The sequence below is a fragment of the Notamacropus eugenii genome, chromosome X (assembly GCF_028372415.1).
Source record: "Notamacropus eugenii isolate mMacEug1 chromosome X, mMacEug1.pri_v2, whole genome shotgun sequence".
NCBI classification, from domain to species: Eukaryota; Metazoa; Chordata; class Mammalia; order Diprotodontia; family Macropodidae; genus Notamacropus; species Notamacropus eugenii.
Genome location: NC_092879.1, coordinates 26,247,797 through 26,265,419, shown reverse-complemented (window position 1 = coordinate 26,265,419; position 17,623 = coordinate 26,247,797). Strand labels below are relative to the sequence as shown.

Here is a 17,623-nt window from a genome sequence, read left to right as displayed (position 1 = left end):
CCTGCCTTCTCGCTGTCTCCCCTTGGACATCCCATCCCATCTAATTCAACACGACCCCAACATAACTCATCATCTTTCCTCAACCAAACCAGTTTCTCCTTCTGGCTTCCCTCTCTGTCAGTCTCCTTTTCATTCTTCTCAGTCATTAGGCCTAAGAACCTCAAAGTCATCCCAGACCCTTCCCTCATGTCCAATCATTTTGTAGAATCTTAAAAATAAACTAGTCATAGGAACCCAAACCTAGTACTAACAGGAACCTTAGAAACCATCTAGTCCAACATCTTCCTTTTACAGGAAAGGAAACGGAGACCTGAAGGTCAAGCAACTTATCTAATATCACACAAGTAGTAAGTTGAAGGGAGCAGCTAGGTGGCTGAGTGGATGAAGCACTGTGCTTGGAATCATGAAGACTCATCTTCCAGAGTTCAAGTCTGGTCTTAGCCATTTACTGGCTATATGACCTTGGGCAAGTCATTTAACCCTTTTTCCTCAGTTTCCTCACCTGTAAAATGAACTGGAGAAGGAAAGGACAAACTACTCCAGTAATTTTGCCAAGAAAACCCCAAAAGGAATCATGAAGAATCAGACATGACTGAAAAACAACTGAACAACATTGATTGGTGTCCTTTATTCTCAGAGGATCAAAATGACATCACTATGTTGGAGTCGAGGTACAGTGTGTCCAACTGTGGCTGATAGGTACAATGCGAGTGCAGAATGCTCCACCACAGGTCAGGCGCAAATAGTCTATATGAATATTTGGGGTGGATTCCCTAAATTTGTACATCTTGCGTTTCTTTTGAACTACTTCAATTCTGCTTTGCTCATAGAACACAGCACCCTTTCTGATGTAGGCATGCCATGCTGAGTGGTCCTGTGTCAGTGTCTCCCATGTCCCACAATGAAATCCAAAGTTCTTGAGAGAGACCTTGAGAGTGTCCTTGCATTGCTTCTTCTGACTACCATGTGAGTTCTCCATAAAATGGTCTTTTTTGGCAAGCATACATTTTGCATTCAAACAATGTGGCCAGCCCATCAGAGTTCTGCTCTCTGAAGCAGAGTTTGAATGCTTGGCAGTTTAGTTTGATTAAAGAGTTCAGTGTCTTTATCCTGCCAGGTGATTTTCAGAATCTTCCTAAGACAATTCAAATGGAAGAGATTCGGTTTCCTGGCATGGCACTAGCAGACTGTCCATGTTTCACAAGCATACAGCAACGAGGTCAGCACAACAGCTCTGTAGACCTTTAGTTTGGTAGTCTAATACCTCTTCTCTCCCATACTTTCCTTCAGAGCCTCTCAAACACTGAGCTAGCTCTGGCAATGTGTGCATCAACCTCATTGTCAACGTGTACATCCCTGGAAAGTACACTACCAAGGTAAGTGGACTTATCCACAACATTCAAAACTTCTCTGTTTGCTGTAACTGATGGTTCCACATATGGATGGTGTGGTGGTGGCTGATGGAGCACCTGTGTTTTCTTGGCTTTAATTGGCAGGCCAAACTTAGCACAGGCAGCAGAGAACAGATCCATACTTTATTGCATCTCAGCTTCAGGGGCTGCGTTGAGTACATAATCATCTGAAAACAAAATGTCATGCACCAATACACTTCTCCAACTTTGATCTTGGCTTATAGCCTTTTCATGTTGAAGAACTTACCATCTGTGTGGCAGCTGACCTTGATGCTGAGTTCATCCTAATTGATGGTGTTTAACAACATGGTTGAAAACATCATGCTAAAAAGCATGGGAGCAAGCACACAGCCTTGCTTCACTCCATTGGTTGACTGGGAAAGAATGAGAGCATCATTCATTACCCAGAACCCAGGCAAGCATACCATTGTGAAATTGACATACAATGCTGGTGAACTTCTCTGGGCAACCAAATTTTAATATAATTTTCCAGAAGTCCTCATGACTGACTGTATCAAAGACCTTGGTCAGATCTACACATGCTATGTACAGGCCTCTGTCCTGCTCCTGGCATTTCTCCTGGAGTTGTCGGGCAGCAAACACCATATCAACTGTTCCTCTGCCTTTTCTGAAGCCACACTGGCTCTTGGGTAGATGACCATCTCCTACATGAAGGATCAGCCTATTACGGAGGACCCTGGTAAGAATCTTGCCAAAAATGGCTAAGAGAGAGACATCCCTCCTCACCCCATAATTGTCGCATGACAATCTATTTCCTTTACTTTTATAGAGATGGATAATGGAGTCATCCTTGAATCTCCTCTTGACGTATAACTTGGAAAATTTCAGTCAGCTTTTGTATGAGCAATGGATACCCCCACACACACCTTGTAAATCTCAGCTGGAAGCACCAGGAGCTTTGCCACAGGAGAGTAACCTAATGGCACTCAAAAGCTCTTCTTCAGTTGGAACTTCAGCTAAGGAAGGATTGATTTCAACCTGAGGTAAATGGTCAGTGGTCTCAGTATTGATTGATGATGGTCTGTTGAGAACACTATGGAAGCGTCCAGCCCATCTCTCCAGGATCATGTCTTTATCACTAATCAATGTGGCTCCATCAGCACTGAGTAGTTGAGATGTACCACAGATCTTTGGCCCATAAATAACTTTCAGAGCATTATAAAAGCTCTTTGAATTGTTACTATCAGCATAAAACTAAATTTTGTCTGCCTTCTTACTGAGCCAAGAATCCTATATCTCTCTAAGTTTTGCTTGTATATTACTTTGATGGAGTTAAATGCTACCTTCTTAGAGATGTATCCTGCTAGTAAATCCTGTGGAGTTCTTGTTTTTCATTTAGCAGCTTCTGAATTTCCCCATCATTTTCATCAAACGAGTCTTGGCATTTGTGAGTGTTCTGACTCAGGTGAGCAAATGCAGTGCTGTACACCAAATCTCTGAAAGCTACCCATTCCTTTTCTGCTCCATTGTTGCCAACTGTTTGTTGGTTCAACTTTCCCTCCAGATCAGCAACAAACTGTGCCTGCTATGAGAAGTGCTCTAATCTGTTAGCATTAAGTCTTCTGGTAGTCATTTACCTTGGGGTCTCCACTTTTGTTGATTGAGAATATTTAGCATGGAGAAAATAAGTTTATGATCAGTCCAACACTCTGCACCAAACATTGCCTTCATCACTCTCACATCCTGTCTGTCTCTTCTCCTTACAGTCACATAGTCTGTTAAATACCAATGTGTACTGCGAGGGTGCATCCAAGAAGTTTTATTGCATTTAGGTAAGCGAAAGACAGTGTTGGTGATGAGGTCATGAGATGCACAAGTCTTCAGTAGTAAGTGACCAGTGCTGTTATTTCCAACTCCATTTCTCCCTAGGACCCCCTGCCAAGGCTGGTAGTCTGAGCCTACGCTGTCGTTAAAGTCACCCAGAATTATAAGCTTGTCCTCTTTTGGTACATTGATGATGAGGGTCTCCAGGTCTTCGTAAAATTTTTCTTTGACCTCATCAGGGTTTTTCATGGTGGGAGCAGATGCACTGATGATGGTGGCGTGATGTTTACCTGCAAAGGGCAATCACCTCATCATGAGCCTGTCATTCGCTCCTTTTGGCAGACATACTAGCTTGCTGTCTAGATTAGTTTTGATTGCAAAACCTATGCCAGCTTCACAGTGCTCCCATTCACCGTGGTCACTCTAGAAAAACGTATGTTCAGCACCAACTTTGGCAAGCTGGCCTTCATTTGCCAGCCTTGTTTCACTCAGGGCTCTAATTTGGATGCTGTACTTGTTGAGTTCTCTTGGAACACGAGTTATTTCTCTTTCAGGTCCACTGGATTTTGTGTGCACACATTCCATGTACCAGTCGTGAGTGGAATCATCTTTGCAGAATATTTTTTTGTACATTTCTTTGTGTTTCAATCACAGAGTGGGATTCCCCACTTGCCGTGGTAATCAGGCCAATGTTGGGTCAGCAGAAAATTTTGGGGGCACCTTTTCTAGCCCCTTCCTCACACCAGGAAGTGAGCAGGGCAGTCCTTAAAGGGCTGCTCAGACACCCAGGGTACTGCCTAATCCCACGGCTGCTTCCGATGAGAAACGACCCTATGGCCTGGGCAGCCTGTGTGCAGGGTTGTGACTACAGCTCCCAGTGTACCTGCTGCTTCCTCACTTGCCTGTGGCCACAGGACTCTAAGATAAGTAAAATGGTAAAATGGCATGGGTGATGTCTTTTGATTTGTCTGTAGATTGGATTTAAGTGAGGCAGGGTTGCACAAAGTCATCAGCCTCACTCTCTCCACCAGAGTCATCACAGTCCAGTGGCAGGACAGAGTCAAGACAGCGGCCAATGGCTCAGGATGCAGTGTGTGACCTTGGCATCTTCCATGTCTGACCAAGCTCTAAGCGCTCCACATCACCTGCTTCAGCCACCTTCATGGCCATTGGAACAAATTGTTTTCATCCACCCATTCCACCAAGGGAAGTCTTGCTTGGGCTAGACACCCCCCTAATTAACTGAATAACAGTAACGTAAATGGAAGAGCTTGGGATTTCTACCCGCATCATTTTACTTCAAACCCTAATCCTTTCCCATAGTACTGTGCTTCCATTATTCAGTGGCTAAATCTCATCCATTCTATCTCACCACTATTCTGAGCATGCTTTGCTCCCCCTTTCTCCACTGCCAATGTCCCCCATCTAAGCACAGGCTCCTACCTGCACTGTTTCTAAAGGCTCATACTTGTCATCTCCAGCCTTCAGTCTCATGCACTGGTGTTCTACACACACTGTCAGATTCATTTTCTTGAAATAATTCCACTGTACCACTCACATGGTCAGCCACTTTTAGTGATCCCCTATGAAATATTCCTCAACTTGGCATTACAGAGACCCTCTGTCATCCGTTCCTGCTACCCTACTCCAAGATTGTACAATATAACACACAGCATTAAAATACACCTGTTGCACTGAAGACGAACAATGCTGGGGGGGCGGGGAAGGGAACAGATGTTAACTCCATATGAAGCAAGATCTATCTACCAATTTAAGTCAGCTGAGTGGAAATGAACTCCTTTTTAAGTAGTGATCTCTCTGTCACTGAAAGTATTCAAGCAGAGGTTAAGAGTTATTCTTTCATTCCAGGTATTCTTTAAAGGGGATCTCTCTAGGAGGCAGAAAGTTGCAACAGATGCCTTCTTAGGACATTCTGGCCACCTACTCAAACTCCCAGTTCCAGCTACACTGGGGTGTCTTCTGCTATCCAGGCACTAATTAGACCTTCCCAAGATCTATGCCTTCACTCATGGTTATCCCTCCTTGGTCCTTTGATCCTTCGGGACACATAGCTCAAAAGCCCATTCCCCAACAGGTTCCCCTCCTGGTGACCTCTCCCTCTTCAGAAGTCCTATACTATTAGACTATCTGTATCACAGGGGCACTGAATATCAGACCATCAAAGGCCCTTAGAGGGCATTTAGTCTGACCTCTTCATTTTACTGAGACCCCAAGAGGGAAAATAATGTGCCCAAGTTCTCACAGTAAATGTGAGAGGCAGGATTTGAACCTAGGCCTCATTAGCTGCATGACATGACAGTCCAAAAAATCCAATGGGATCTGAGGCTGCAATGAGAAATAGAGCTTCCAGGAACAGGGAGGTGATAGATGGTTCCACTGGCCTCTTCCCTGGTCAGGCAATGCCCTGTTTGGGCCTTCATTTTAAAAACATTGATAAACGGGGAAATCATAGGTGTGAGTGGGAATAGAGAAGAGAAGTCAGGATAGTGAAGGGCCTTCAGTCTATGCCCTATGCAGATAGCATGAGAGTACAGGGAGAAGAGATGACTAATGGGAGACAAGGTGAAGTGTTCAAGTATTTGAGAAGGTCTGACGTGTGAAAGGAGGATGCGGTTTGTTCTTCTTGGCCTCAAAGCATACAGAAACGAGAAAAAGATTTACAGTTGAGGTCAGAATAAACTTCCTGACACTCTGAGTTGCCTCCAGTGAGGGAGTAAGCCTCCTGTCACGGAAGGTTTTCAAGTGGCTGACTGATTGATTGCTCAGAGACCCTCAACTGCTGTGGGACAGGATTCAGACTTGAACCTAAACTTTCTAAATGTGAACTCTAATTGGTGTGATTTTTCAGTGTGTTTGTAGTTTTGATCCATCCATTGGGACCTCCTGGTATGGAAATTCCCTTTACCAATAGAGGTCAGTGTCTATTTTGCTACTTCTAACCTTTGAGCCTTCCCTGGGGCTACAGGGCAGCACCTACATGGTCTTAGAGAACTACCAAGAGCACTGAGGATGTAAGTGACTTACCCAGGGTCACCCAACAAGTCTATGTCAGACACGGGACTGGAATACAACTTCCTTACTTCTTTCTTTCCAAAGAGCTCTCCTTTTAGAAGTGTGGCCAATATTTGGTGTCCCAATACCATATCTCCGTTCCATGCCATCTTCCCTCCTGGTCATCTTTGCCTCCTCCAAGGACTAGCAGAGAGACTCGTACACAAGAAATATTATTGAATGAAATGGAAGCGATTGATAGTAATAGGCCATCTTGATGGGTTTCAGTGCCAAGCATTGTTACCATGCCCCTGGGAACCACCAGCTCCAAACATGGAAGGAATATGGGCCAAATTGACCCAGGTGTCCCTTCCCTACAGCCATTTTTGGATCAATAAGCAACAGGATGCTAACATTAGATCCCCCACCCCTCTGTCTACTCTCAGGGATCTTTTTATAGGAGGAAATAAAAAGCAGAGATCTCAAGGAAAGAACTGGGCAACCCCTCCCAAAGGGCCATTCATACTGCCTCTAGGCAAGGTCCATGCTGCTCTCTGAAGACTTGGAGTACAGAGAAACCTGGGTTTGGATGCCACCTTGGCCACCTTCTAGCCCTGTGATCATGCCCTGGTCACTTAACCTAAACAACAGGGTGCCCATCTGTAAGGGAATTGCCAACCCTCAGCTCTCTTGGACGGTGTACACCAATCACGGCTCAGGTAATCTGAGGGGAGATTGGTAAGGCATGAACAAGATGGCGCTGGGAGGAAGGGTTCCGTCCCTGTTCACTACCAGATACTTCCTGAAAAGTGGCTGAAAAGCAGTAGCAAAACCTGCTTAAACTAGTTTAATCTTTCTTGTGCTGATTACGTAACTAAGGCGTACATGATAAGTGCCTGAGCTAGTTTGAATAAAAGGAGTTGCCTTACATCTTTGCCTCCCGCCTTATCGTTACTCACGGCAAGCTCCTTCAGGGTCGACAGGCCCTGCTGGTCAGGTAAACCTGTCGGCTCAGGGTGAACGGCCCCCATCAATCCCGTCCAAGTGGCTCCCAAACTCGGGGCGGTAGATAAGAATTCTCAGCGACCATAGGAAGTGGAAAGTAGTTGGTAACGGTCGCAGGTTATCGGAGACTCGAAAGACAGAAGACTTGAGGGTCTCAAGATAGCAACAGGAGCGGACAGTGCAGGGGCAAAAGCGTGACCTCATACCTCGAGAAAAGACGTAGCCCGCATTTCTCGGACAGTTCCTCAAGACAAGGGTGGAACGTGGGACGACGCGCACTTCAGCCGTCCAGGAGACAAAAGAAAAAATTTGAGACTGTGAGTAACCTGCTTATATATATATACAAATGTATATACGTAAGGAGCTAGGTTTTTAGCATTAATGAGGCTAACAACATCAGCAGAAAAGCTAGATAAGAAAGCTAAGAGCCAGGGAGTTACAGTGCAGTTAAAATTAATTAGAAAATTTTTAGAACAAGTCCAAGACTCAGAACAGTCCCTGGGTGGAGGAGCGACCCTCCTTATCTACATTTACTTGGCAGATAGTAGGAGAACAGTTAACTGCTTATGACCAGGAAAGTCCTGGAGTTATATCACCACATACTTTTATCTATATAATATTGTAAAATGTTCTTTTCAAGTAGAAGAAGGAGGTTGTGATAAACAAGTTAGACAATTTGCCACCTCAACACAGACCACTCTTTCAAGCTCTTCAGAGAGCTCAAGAGAGCATAGCCCAGAAAGAATGTATCCTGATTTGCAGAAGGAGCTATCAGAGTGGAAAGAAAAAGAAAAAATTAATAATTTGGAGACTGAACTCCTAAAGATAAGCAAAAAATTGAAGCAATTAGAGTTTAGAAAGAATGTGTCATTTAAGGAGGACATTATAGACTCTCACGCTGAATATATAGAGCCAACAAGTTTAAAATTACTCGTGAAGGAGATGACTTACTGTGGAAATTTGAATCTCACAAAGTATATTTGGAACTAAGTAAAAGAAATCAAGCCACAGATCTAATTTGTGCAGAGGATTTCTAACGTTTTCTCAGTTTTTGAATTTTTTATTGTCTGTATATATGTTCAGTCTTTACATGTTCTGCATGCGTGTGTTGTAGCTGGAATTCAGAATGTTATCTCTTTCCCTCCCCTTCATCCCTTCTCTCTGATGGCTGCAGCATCAGGGAGGAGAATGGGAGAGAGAAAGAGAGGAACTAATCTTATATTATCATTTATAAAAGTCGTAAGATTGTTAACTAAGTTTTTGAAGTTGCTGTTTTAATGCTCAACCTAAAATTGTTCATTTATTACTGTGTATAGAAAGAAAAGAATGGAGTAAAAATTTTATTTAGACTGGTTCTGCCCATTCAGAACCGTGCAAACAGTATGTTTGGGGTTTGGCAAGCATGGGATTCATGCCAATTCCTTTTATTTTTTAAAACTGCCAAGGCCTCTTTCATGTGGACAAGGTCATCAGTCCCAAGAAAGAAATTTGTTTGGCTTATATAATTCATAAACAATGAACGTAACTTGCTCAATAGCTGTAATAGATAGAAAAGATTTTTAATAATTGACTTTTATATCAGGACAAGTTTTAAATTTGAGAAGGATCTTAAATGAAATCTCTTATGTATGTGAGTCCTGTTAATCTTCATTGCTTATTGCAACTCCATGGGAATACAAATAACTGTATTTGGCTTGAAGTCGGGATTAGTGAAATTTGCTGTTTAAGGTAAAAGCATTTGGGACCATAAATATTTTTGTTTAAGTGTGAATTTGGGTATAGTTGTCTGCATTAGATCAGTATCTGAAAGAATATGCCACAAGTTACTCAGAGGGACTGTGATCCTGCATCCTGTACTGTTATCAGGTGAAATTTGTATCTGGAGAGGAAACACTGAGGGGACAATTCTAGACTCAATCTAGGATGGGATCCTCCTGGTCAGATTCCCCATTGTGTCCTTTTATAAAGGAATATTTTTAGAAGAAATATTTTTCAAAATAAGGCTAAAGCCTATTAAAATTTTCATTTTCAAGATAATGTATTGCTACTTAATATGTAATGATCTATAAAGCAGAACAGATCTTGATGTTTTAATAAGCAAAAGTTAATATTAATGTGTGAACTTGTTAACAACTTAATTTCTAAAGTTTTTCTTCCAGAGTGGATATAATCAGAAAAAGATAAACAAGCTGATGAAACAACGATGATTATCTATTCAGTTGTGAGATTCAACTTAGAAATCTCCTTTGTTTAAGATAATACAGCTATGCTAGTTAACAGAAATAACTTATGCACTGTCTTGTCTATGGTAGAAATATAAAGGAATATGAAGCAGTCTGAATGATCACTTCTAGAGATTTTGAAAGATAAATAAAGGTTTGATTGAAAATATAGAAGGCAGATAAGAAGGTTTGGGGACAAATGGGGGTCATCCAAGTCCCTCCTATCCCCATATAGTTGCTCTGGATACCTTTGTACCAGTCTCAGATGGTTTAAGTATGTTGAGAGAGTGGGGGGAAGTATTTTCAGAAGACAGGAAAGTGTTGTAACTTGATTTGATAATTAGTAGCCCTATCAGATTTGAGATGGCCCTACCTAAAGGATACCAACCCATATTTAACCCCTTCTGGTCATTTTTTGGCCGTAATGATATCAGAATTATTAGTAAAAAGTAGATTGCACCCCAGCAACAATAGGTGTTGTGGAAGGATGTCAGAGCATACTTCTTACATTGCTTTGCCCATCATGGTGTGCCGAGAAGTATTAAAACAGACAATCGTCCAGCTTATACTAGCAAAGCCATTCAACAGTTCATGGCAGAATTCTCTATATCACATGTTACTGGAATCCCCCATAATCCTAGTGGTCAAGCTATAGTAGAGCAGGGAAATAGCTCATTGAAAACTTATTTGCAAAAACAAAAAGGGGGAGCTGGACCAGGAGTTGATGACAAATTACAATTGGCTGTTTACACATTAAATTATTTGAAATTTGATGATGATGGCTTATCAGCCGCTATGAAATTTTTAACATCTCCTACAAAGACTGAGTCTATTAAGACTGAGTCAGTTACAGCAAATGCATCGAATGCCAAAGCCCATAAGGTGATGTGACATGATGAGAATAAACAATGGTTTGGTCCTCATATAGTATTAACTTGGGGAAAAGGGTACGTTTGTGTTTTAACAGATGACAACAAAGAAGTGTGGGTTCCAGTGAAACGTATCCAAGTGTTGGAAGACAGCAATCACGATGAAGAAGTCACAGGGAGCACAATAGAGACAACAAAGAAAGTTACAGAAACTTTGTCAGGCCTTTAGCCATCAAGACATAATGGTGCTCCTGATCTTTCTCACAACACTCCTACTATGCAACCATTCTGTGCCCTCTCTTCAAACACAGAAGAAGGACTCTGGACAGACAGAACAACTGAGATGAGTGTTCGTCATGGAACCACCATGGCTGAGAGTGATGTCATGGAGTGAGACATTCTTCATGGTAACATTTCCCACATGTATGGAAATGATGGAGTTGACACAGAGACAAAGACTATTAATGAGACTATATTTTAGAGACATTTTAATTTTTCAGGCTTAGTTTCAGGTTTTCCATTCTGTCTACAGAAAGGTATTTCAGGGATCTGTAATAGGTCCAGTTTCAACTATACACAGGTGAAGGGGACAGAAAGGTATCCTTGGTGTGCCACCATAGTGGATGGAAAAGATGCTTTAGATGAGAAAGATCGGCAACATGCTTATTATTTGTTCACCTGGAGAATAAATGGGACAATGGTAACCTGGTCAAATACAGACTTTGCAGGACTTTCTCGGGGTATGGGATATAGACCATTTTGTGATTTGTTTAAAAAGAGAAATGTAATCTTATGGCATCTATATACAGGTTTTTTATCGTTTGAGAATTGCCATACTCATACATCTCAACAAACAGAGTTAACTTTTGGGAATTACACAGAAATTTTGTATTCATGTCACAATCTTTCACATGCACCAGATGCAAGATTTGCCCCAGAGTTTCCTAGACAAATGTATATCATCCACAAGGGGTATCCTCTGATTGGGAGACCAGTTCTAGGGATAGACAAAATTATAATGGCTATGGGAGGACAGACTATACAGGCAATGCCTGCAGTTTCAAAAAAGGACAAAAATAATATTATTTTACTGACAGAGAGAGTGTGTTTAGAGAATAAATATGCATTTCTTTGGGATAGAGACAATAGATCAACGTTGGAGACATATAGAAATTGGACAGGAATTTACAATTTCACTTGTCAGAATTGTTCTGTGCAAGAATGCATAGGGCCAAAGATTGATGGGAGAGTATTCATTTTAACAAGGCCACTTTAACAGCAGTTAAGGTAAAAGGGTGGTATAAGACACCCAGTGATGAAGTAATATATACACTGGACAAACAATTGGATGAATTGATGATTAGAGTTAAAAGATGTGTTTCATGTGTAGTTTAATGAATTACTTTATTAGTTGAAGTCATCTTGGCGTCTACTTCATTGGCTATGTCAATTAATAATACCCAGAATGAAATGGTTCAAGCTTCTGAATTATATGCACTTATGAAAAATGTATCGGCCGGATTTAGATAACAAGCAAAGATAGATGATGAGTTTTATAAAGCCCTTTATTCTTTACAAAAGGCAACTGAGGTAATTGGAGAAGAAGTTGCAATGATACAACTGCAACAAAAATTACAGTGTGATTACAGGTATAATACATTTTGTTTAACAAAGAAAAATATAATGAGTCTCAGATGCGATGGGAAGAAATTAGGACGCACTTACATGGGTTAGTTGCCGACAATATTACATCGGAAATTCAACAATTGATAAAATTAGCACAAGAGGTTGATGAAGAAGCAGATACTGATTTTGTACCTGAAAAAAAAGCAGCAAAGATAAATGATTACTTTAAGCATATTGTTTCATGGGGATCTGTCAGAAATTGGTTGGCGCCAAGCATAATAGGCTTTGTAGTATTGTTTTTAGGATGCACTATTATACCCATATGTATTGAGTTTGCATTGCATAGTTTGTATAATGCTCTACTTTCCAGTAAGCAGAGTGTTCTTATTCTGAAAGATCAGATGTATCAAAACAAAAAGGGGGAATTGGAAGGGAATTGACAACCCTCAGCTCTCTTGGACAGCATACACCAATCACGGCTCAGGTAATCTGAGGGGAGATTGGTAAAACACGAACAAGATGGCGCTGGGAGGAAGGGTTCTGCCCCTGTTCACCACCAGACACTTCCTGAAATGTGGCTGGAAAGCAGTAGCAAAACTTGCTTAAACTAGTTTAATCTTGCTTGTGCTGCTTACGTAACTAAGGTGTACATGATACTATATAAGTGCCTGAGCTAGTTTGAATAAAAGGAGTTGCCTTACATCTTTGCCTCCCACCCCATCGTTACTCACGGTGAGCTCCTTCAGGGTCGACAGGCCCTGCTGGTCAGGTAAACCTGTCAGCTCGGGGTGAACGGCCCCAATAAATCCCGTTCACCCATCGGTAGAATGAGGTTAATAAGACTATTCTGCCCTCCCTTGAGACAGAGTGATAGCGAATAGAGAGCTGACCTCAGAACCAGGAAGACCTGACAAGTTCTATCTCTAATACACACTTGCCATGGGACCCTGGGCAAAGTCCTTTACTCTCAGTGTATCATGCAAAGCTCTAAGTCTTTGCTTTGGTAAGGGAGATCCTCTCAGCTGGAAGTCCCATAGACCAATTAGAACCCAGGGCTAGGCCCTATCTCTTACCTCACAGGGATCTTTCAGAAAGAGAATTGGCTTGGGACTTTGAGAAAAGTCTCACTGTGAGCGTGTGGAGATTGTGAGAGGACATGCACCACACTGAGAGGTCTATGGGCACCTCCTGGGGGATCAATCTGGAGAGTTTCTTGATCAGTTTGATGCACCAACTGGGAGGGGACCTGGGATTTGGGCTGTATTTCCTCATGCCCTTTGAAACTTCCTAAAAGATGAGCCTTTTTCCCATTGGAAAAAGGACAGATCAGCTGGTGTCAGATAAGGGACCCTGGGCCCTGGAGGAAGTATGTGATTTTCCCCAAAGTTCCCCCCCTTAACAGTGGTCAATGACTTCCTGGTGGAGGGAAGGAGAGAAACTCATGGAAACACTCCATGTGCACTAACCTAGGTGGCTCCTGGCCTCAGCCTTGGAAAGGTGGCAGAATAACATTTCTACCTGAGTGATAATCCCCATGGAGAGTGGAACTATTTTGAGAGGTAGTATGATAGAATGAATATGCCATTGAACTTGGAGACATGAGACCTGAATTCAAACCCTGCCTTTACAGACTCCCTAGTTGTAACTGCTGTGTGCCTCAGTTTCTTCATCTGTAAAATGAGGGGATTAGAAGCCATGGCCTCTATGGTCCCATTCAAATCTAAATCTATGGTCCCAGATAGCCAGAGTGGTGAGAGTTATTGAATCCCAGTCATCTTAGATAAAGGAGGGGGGAGGTCCCAGACAGTGCCACACTTCTCCACCCATTAATGGACCTGTCCATTAAGGGAAATTTGATTAGGAGAGATTTGTTTTGTAGGAAGGCTGTTGGGGGTGTAAGCTCAGTTTCCACGTGGAGGTAAAGGTGAGGACTTCTAAACCTCAGAGTTCTCATGAGGCCCCCCAGGGAACAGCTGGGAATTGAGGCATGAAACATGGGCTATTTCGTGCATTTCCACCTCTTCTCAGTTGGAAACTTGCTGGGGAGAGCATCCCACCCTTGAGATTGGCCCATGGTCTGAGCACACCTGTCGTTGACTAGCTAGGGGCTGAGAGCAGGCACGGTATTCACGTGCAAACTATGCGGCGGGAGAGCTCAAGTGGGGTCAGGAAAGCCTGAAGGCGCTCTTTGTGCTGAGGGGCCCTTAGAGGGCAGAGGGTCCCTGCCCTCTCCCACTCCCGTCCTCTTGCTGTATGATCCTTGCCCCTTGGGAGGAGGAGGATTCCTCTCTCCTGAGGAAGAATTCACCCTGCACATGTAACCAAGACCCTGAATAAAGCCTAACCCTTGTTTGACTCTGGAAAGTCTCTTCTCTCAATACGTTTATCTGGTTGGCCACCGAAGACCTGCGAAAGGTAAGACTCGGGTAGTCCATCGGCCTCTCGGCCGAACAGAAGGCTCCATATCTTTTGTTAATTTCTAATGAGGGAGTGGTTTCCAAGGTTCGTGAAGCCCTCTGGTACTGTAAAGTGTATAAATGCTCCAAAGTGAGGTTTTACTTTGGGGCTTACTCATTGAAAGTGCTTGTTTGACCATACAAGACTCTAGGAAGCCCCTAAGGAGCCCCCCGGCTTTGAAAACCCAGATGCTAGTGCTTCTCTCTCTGGTAACTATGTATGTATTGCTTACAGTCAGAAAGTTGTAAGCCCTGTCTGTTGAACACTATTTCTTTGTATTTTCTCTGAAGTTCTGGTTGCTGACTTTTTCCCCTGAACTAAGTGAATGATATATATACTTAATTAAAGTGATTGTTGACCCCTCAAAAGTTGGCTGCCTTTTAGAAAGGCAGATCTAAGAACCTATACAACAGGCCCTCCTGTGTATGCTGGGGTCCTTGCTATTATACCTGCCTAGTAGGCAGTACGTAGCACCCACTGCCTGTAACCAGAGCTTGGGAGTCTAATTCTTTACCAAGAGAAGGGGAGTTCCTGGGCAGCCTCAACCTCTAGAAGAGAGAATTGCCATTGACGCTTTGGTATCAGCCATCATATGGGGGAGGAAAAGAGTGGATTAGGTCCTCTGTCATCACCCATGAGGTTCAGTTCGAGAAATGAGGTGTCCTTTTTAGAAACCCTCAAGTTTGTTTCCTTGTGGGTCATGAATCCAAATCCCTTAGTACAGTACCATTTCTTTGGATGCCATGGTGGCTTCCTAGGATGAAAGTGAACAGGCAGAAAGACAAACCCAGGAACTACAGGAACACAATTACAAAATATTTTCCATACAAATAAAGTCAGATCTAAACAACTGGAAAAATACCAGTTGCCCATGAGTAGACCAAGATAATATAATAAAAATGACAATTCTACCTAAATTAATTTACTTATTCAGTGCCATACCAAACTACCAAAAATTTATTTCATAGAGCTAGAAAAAACAATAACTGAGATAAGAACTCACTATTTAACAAAAACTGCTGAGAAAACTGGAAAATAGCATGACAGAAACTAGGCATAGAACAGCATCTTACACCATACACCAAGATAAAGTCAAAATGAGTACACGATTTAGATACAAAGGCTGATACTATAAGCAAATTAAAAGAGCAAGGAATGTTTTACCTATAAGATTTATGTAGAATGGAGGAATTTGTGAACAAAACAAGAGATAGAGAACATTATGAAATGCAAGATGGATAATTTTGATTACATTAAATTGAAAAGTTTTTGCATAAGCAAAGCCAATGCTTTAGCCAAAGATTAGAAGGGAAGCAGAAAACCGGGAAACAATTTTTACAGCCAGTGTCTCTGATAAAGGCCTCATTTCTAAAACATATAGGGAACTGAGTCAAATTTACAAAAATACAAGTCTTTCCCCAGTTGATAAATGGTCAAAGGATACAAAGTTTTCAGATAAAGCAATCAAAATTATATAGAGTGTATAAAAATGCTCTAAATAATTATTGATTAGAGAAATGCAAATTAAAACAACTCTGAGGTATCACATCACACCTATTAGATTAGCTAACATGACCAAACAGGAAAATGATAAATGCTGGAGAATATATGGGACAATTGGAACACTAATGCATTGTTGGTGGAGTTGTGAACTGATCCAACCATTCTGAAGAGTAATTTGATTCTATGCCCAAAGGACTATAAAACTGTGCATACTTTTTGACCCAGCAATACCACTTCTAGGTCTGTATCCCAAAGAGATCATAAAAGTAGGAAAAGGATCTACATGGACAAACATATTTATAGCAGCTCTTTTTGTGATGGCCAAGATTTCAAAACTGAGGGGATGCTCATCCATTGGGGAATGGCTGAACAAATTGTGGTATGTGAGTGTAGTGGAATATTATTGTTCCATAAGAAACAATGAGCAGGCAGACCAGAAAAATCTGGAAAGACTTGCATGAACTGATGCTGAATGAAGTGAGCAGAACCGGGAGAATATTGTACACAGTAACAGCAACATTATGCAGTGACTAAGTATGATAGACTTAGATCTTCTCAGACATACAACAATCTAAGACAACTCCAAAAGAATCACGATGGAAAACGCCATTCACATCCAGAGAAAGAACTATGGTGTCTGAATACAGAGCAAAGTTGACTATTTGTTCTCTCTCTCTCTCTCTCTCTCTCTCTCTCTCTCTCTCTCTCTCTCTCTCTCTCTCTCTCTCTCTCTCTCTTCTTCTTCTTCTTCTTCTTCTTCTTCTTCTTCTTCTTCTTCTTCTTCCTCTTCTTCTTCTTCTTCTTTTTCGTGGTTTCTCCTACTGGTTACAACATGACTAATGTGAAAATTTATTTTAAAAAAAAACACCAGGAAGTGAACAGGCAGGTCAGGAGGTCTCCTATCTTACAACCCCAGGTACGTTTCTCTTTTAGGGGGAGTTTACCCACTAGGGTTCCAGTAATACAGTGAATACCTGAATAGGGCTTAAAGAGGTACTCTGCAGACTCAATCCCAAATTTGTTTCCCTTCTAAAAGGAAGCCAACCCATTGGGTGGTACTATAATCCTGCGGGCCTTCAAGAGTCTAGAGGAAGGTGGGAAAGAGGACAGTTGTGTTGATTGTGATTTACGTGGCTTTGTATTCTCCACAGAGTGGACAGCAGTCCAGTGGCACCTCTATATTTATTTTAGCATGAATTATGACATGAAAGCTAGATCCCCTTTTACCCACATCTGGGACACTCAGACCCATATTTGAGCTAGATTCTGCGATTTCCCAGAGTAAACTTTGGGTGGGGGTGTACAAACCCCAGCGTTTGTTGATTTCGGGGTAGTCCCTGAGATTAAACCTGGTTCATGTAAACCAAGGGTTCTTAACCTGAAGTCCATGAACTTGTTTTTCAGAAGAGATTTTGATAACTGTATTTCAAGTAATGACCTTGGGGAATGTATGCATGTTGTTTTATGCATTTAAAAACCTGATTCTGAGAAGGGGTCCATAGACTTCCCCAGATTGCCAAAGGAAAAAAAAAGAGTTAAAACACAAAAATGGAATTTAAGACAAGAATTCCCGCAGAGTAATGAACAGGGCCACCTGGATCACAGAGATTTTGCGATCTGATCACAGACAGAAAGTCCCTCATTAAGTGTCAAGTGATGTGAGCAGCTATTACAAGAAAAACACATCTTTGTCTTGTACGTAAGAGTCTGCAAAGTACTTGTCTCATAACCC

The 17,623-nt window shown here is 42.0% G+C and overlaps 1 long non-coding RNA gene across 1 annotated transcript; it reads left to right on the top strand.

The window, feature by feature from the left end:
• Positions 1-6,914: 6,914 nt before the first annotated feature.
• On the top strand, positions 6,915-14,295 carry LOC140516160 (uncharacterized). Its single transcript, XR_011971309.1, has 2 exons — positions 6,915-7,531; positions 10,383-14,295. It is a non-coding gene; the product is annotated as an uncharacterized lncRNA (long non-coding RNA).
• The last annotated feature ends 3,328 nt before the right edge of the window (positions 14,296-17,623 follow it).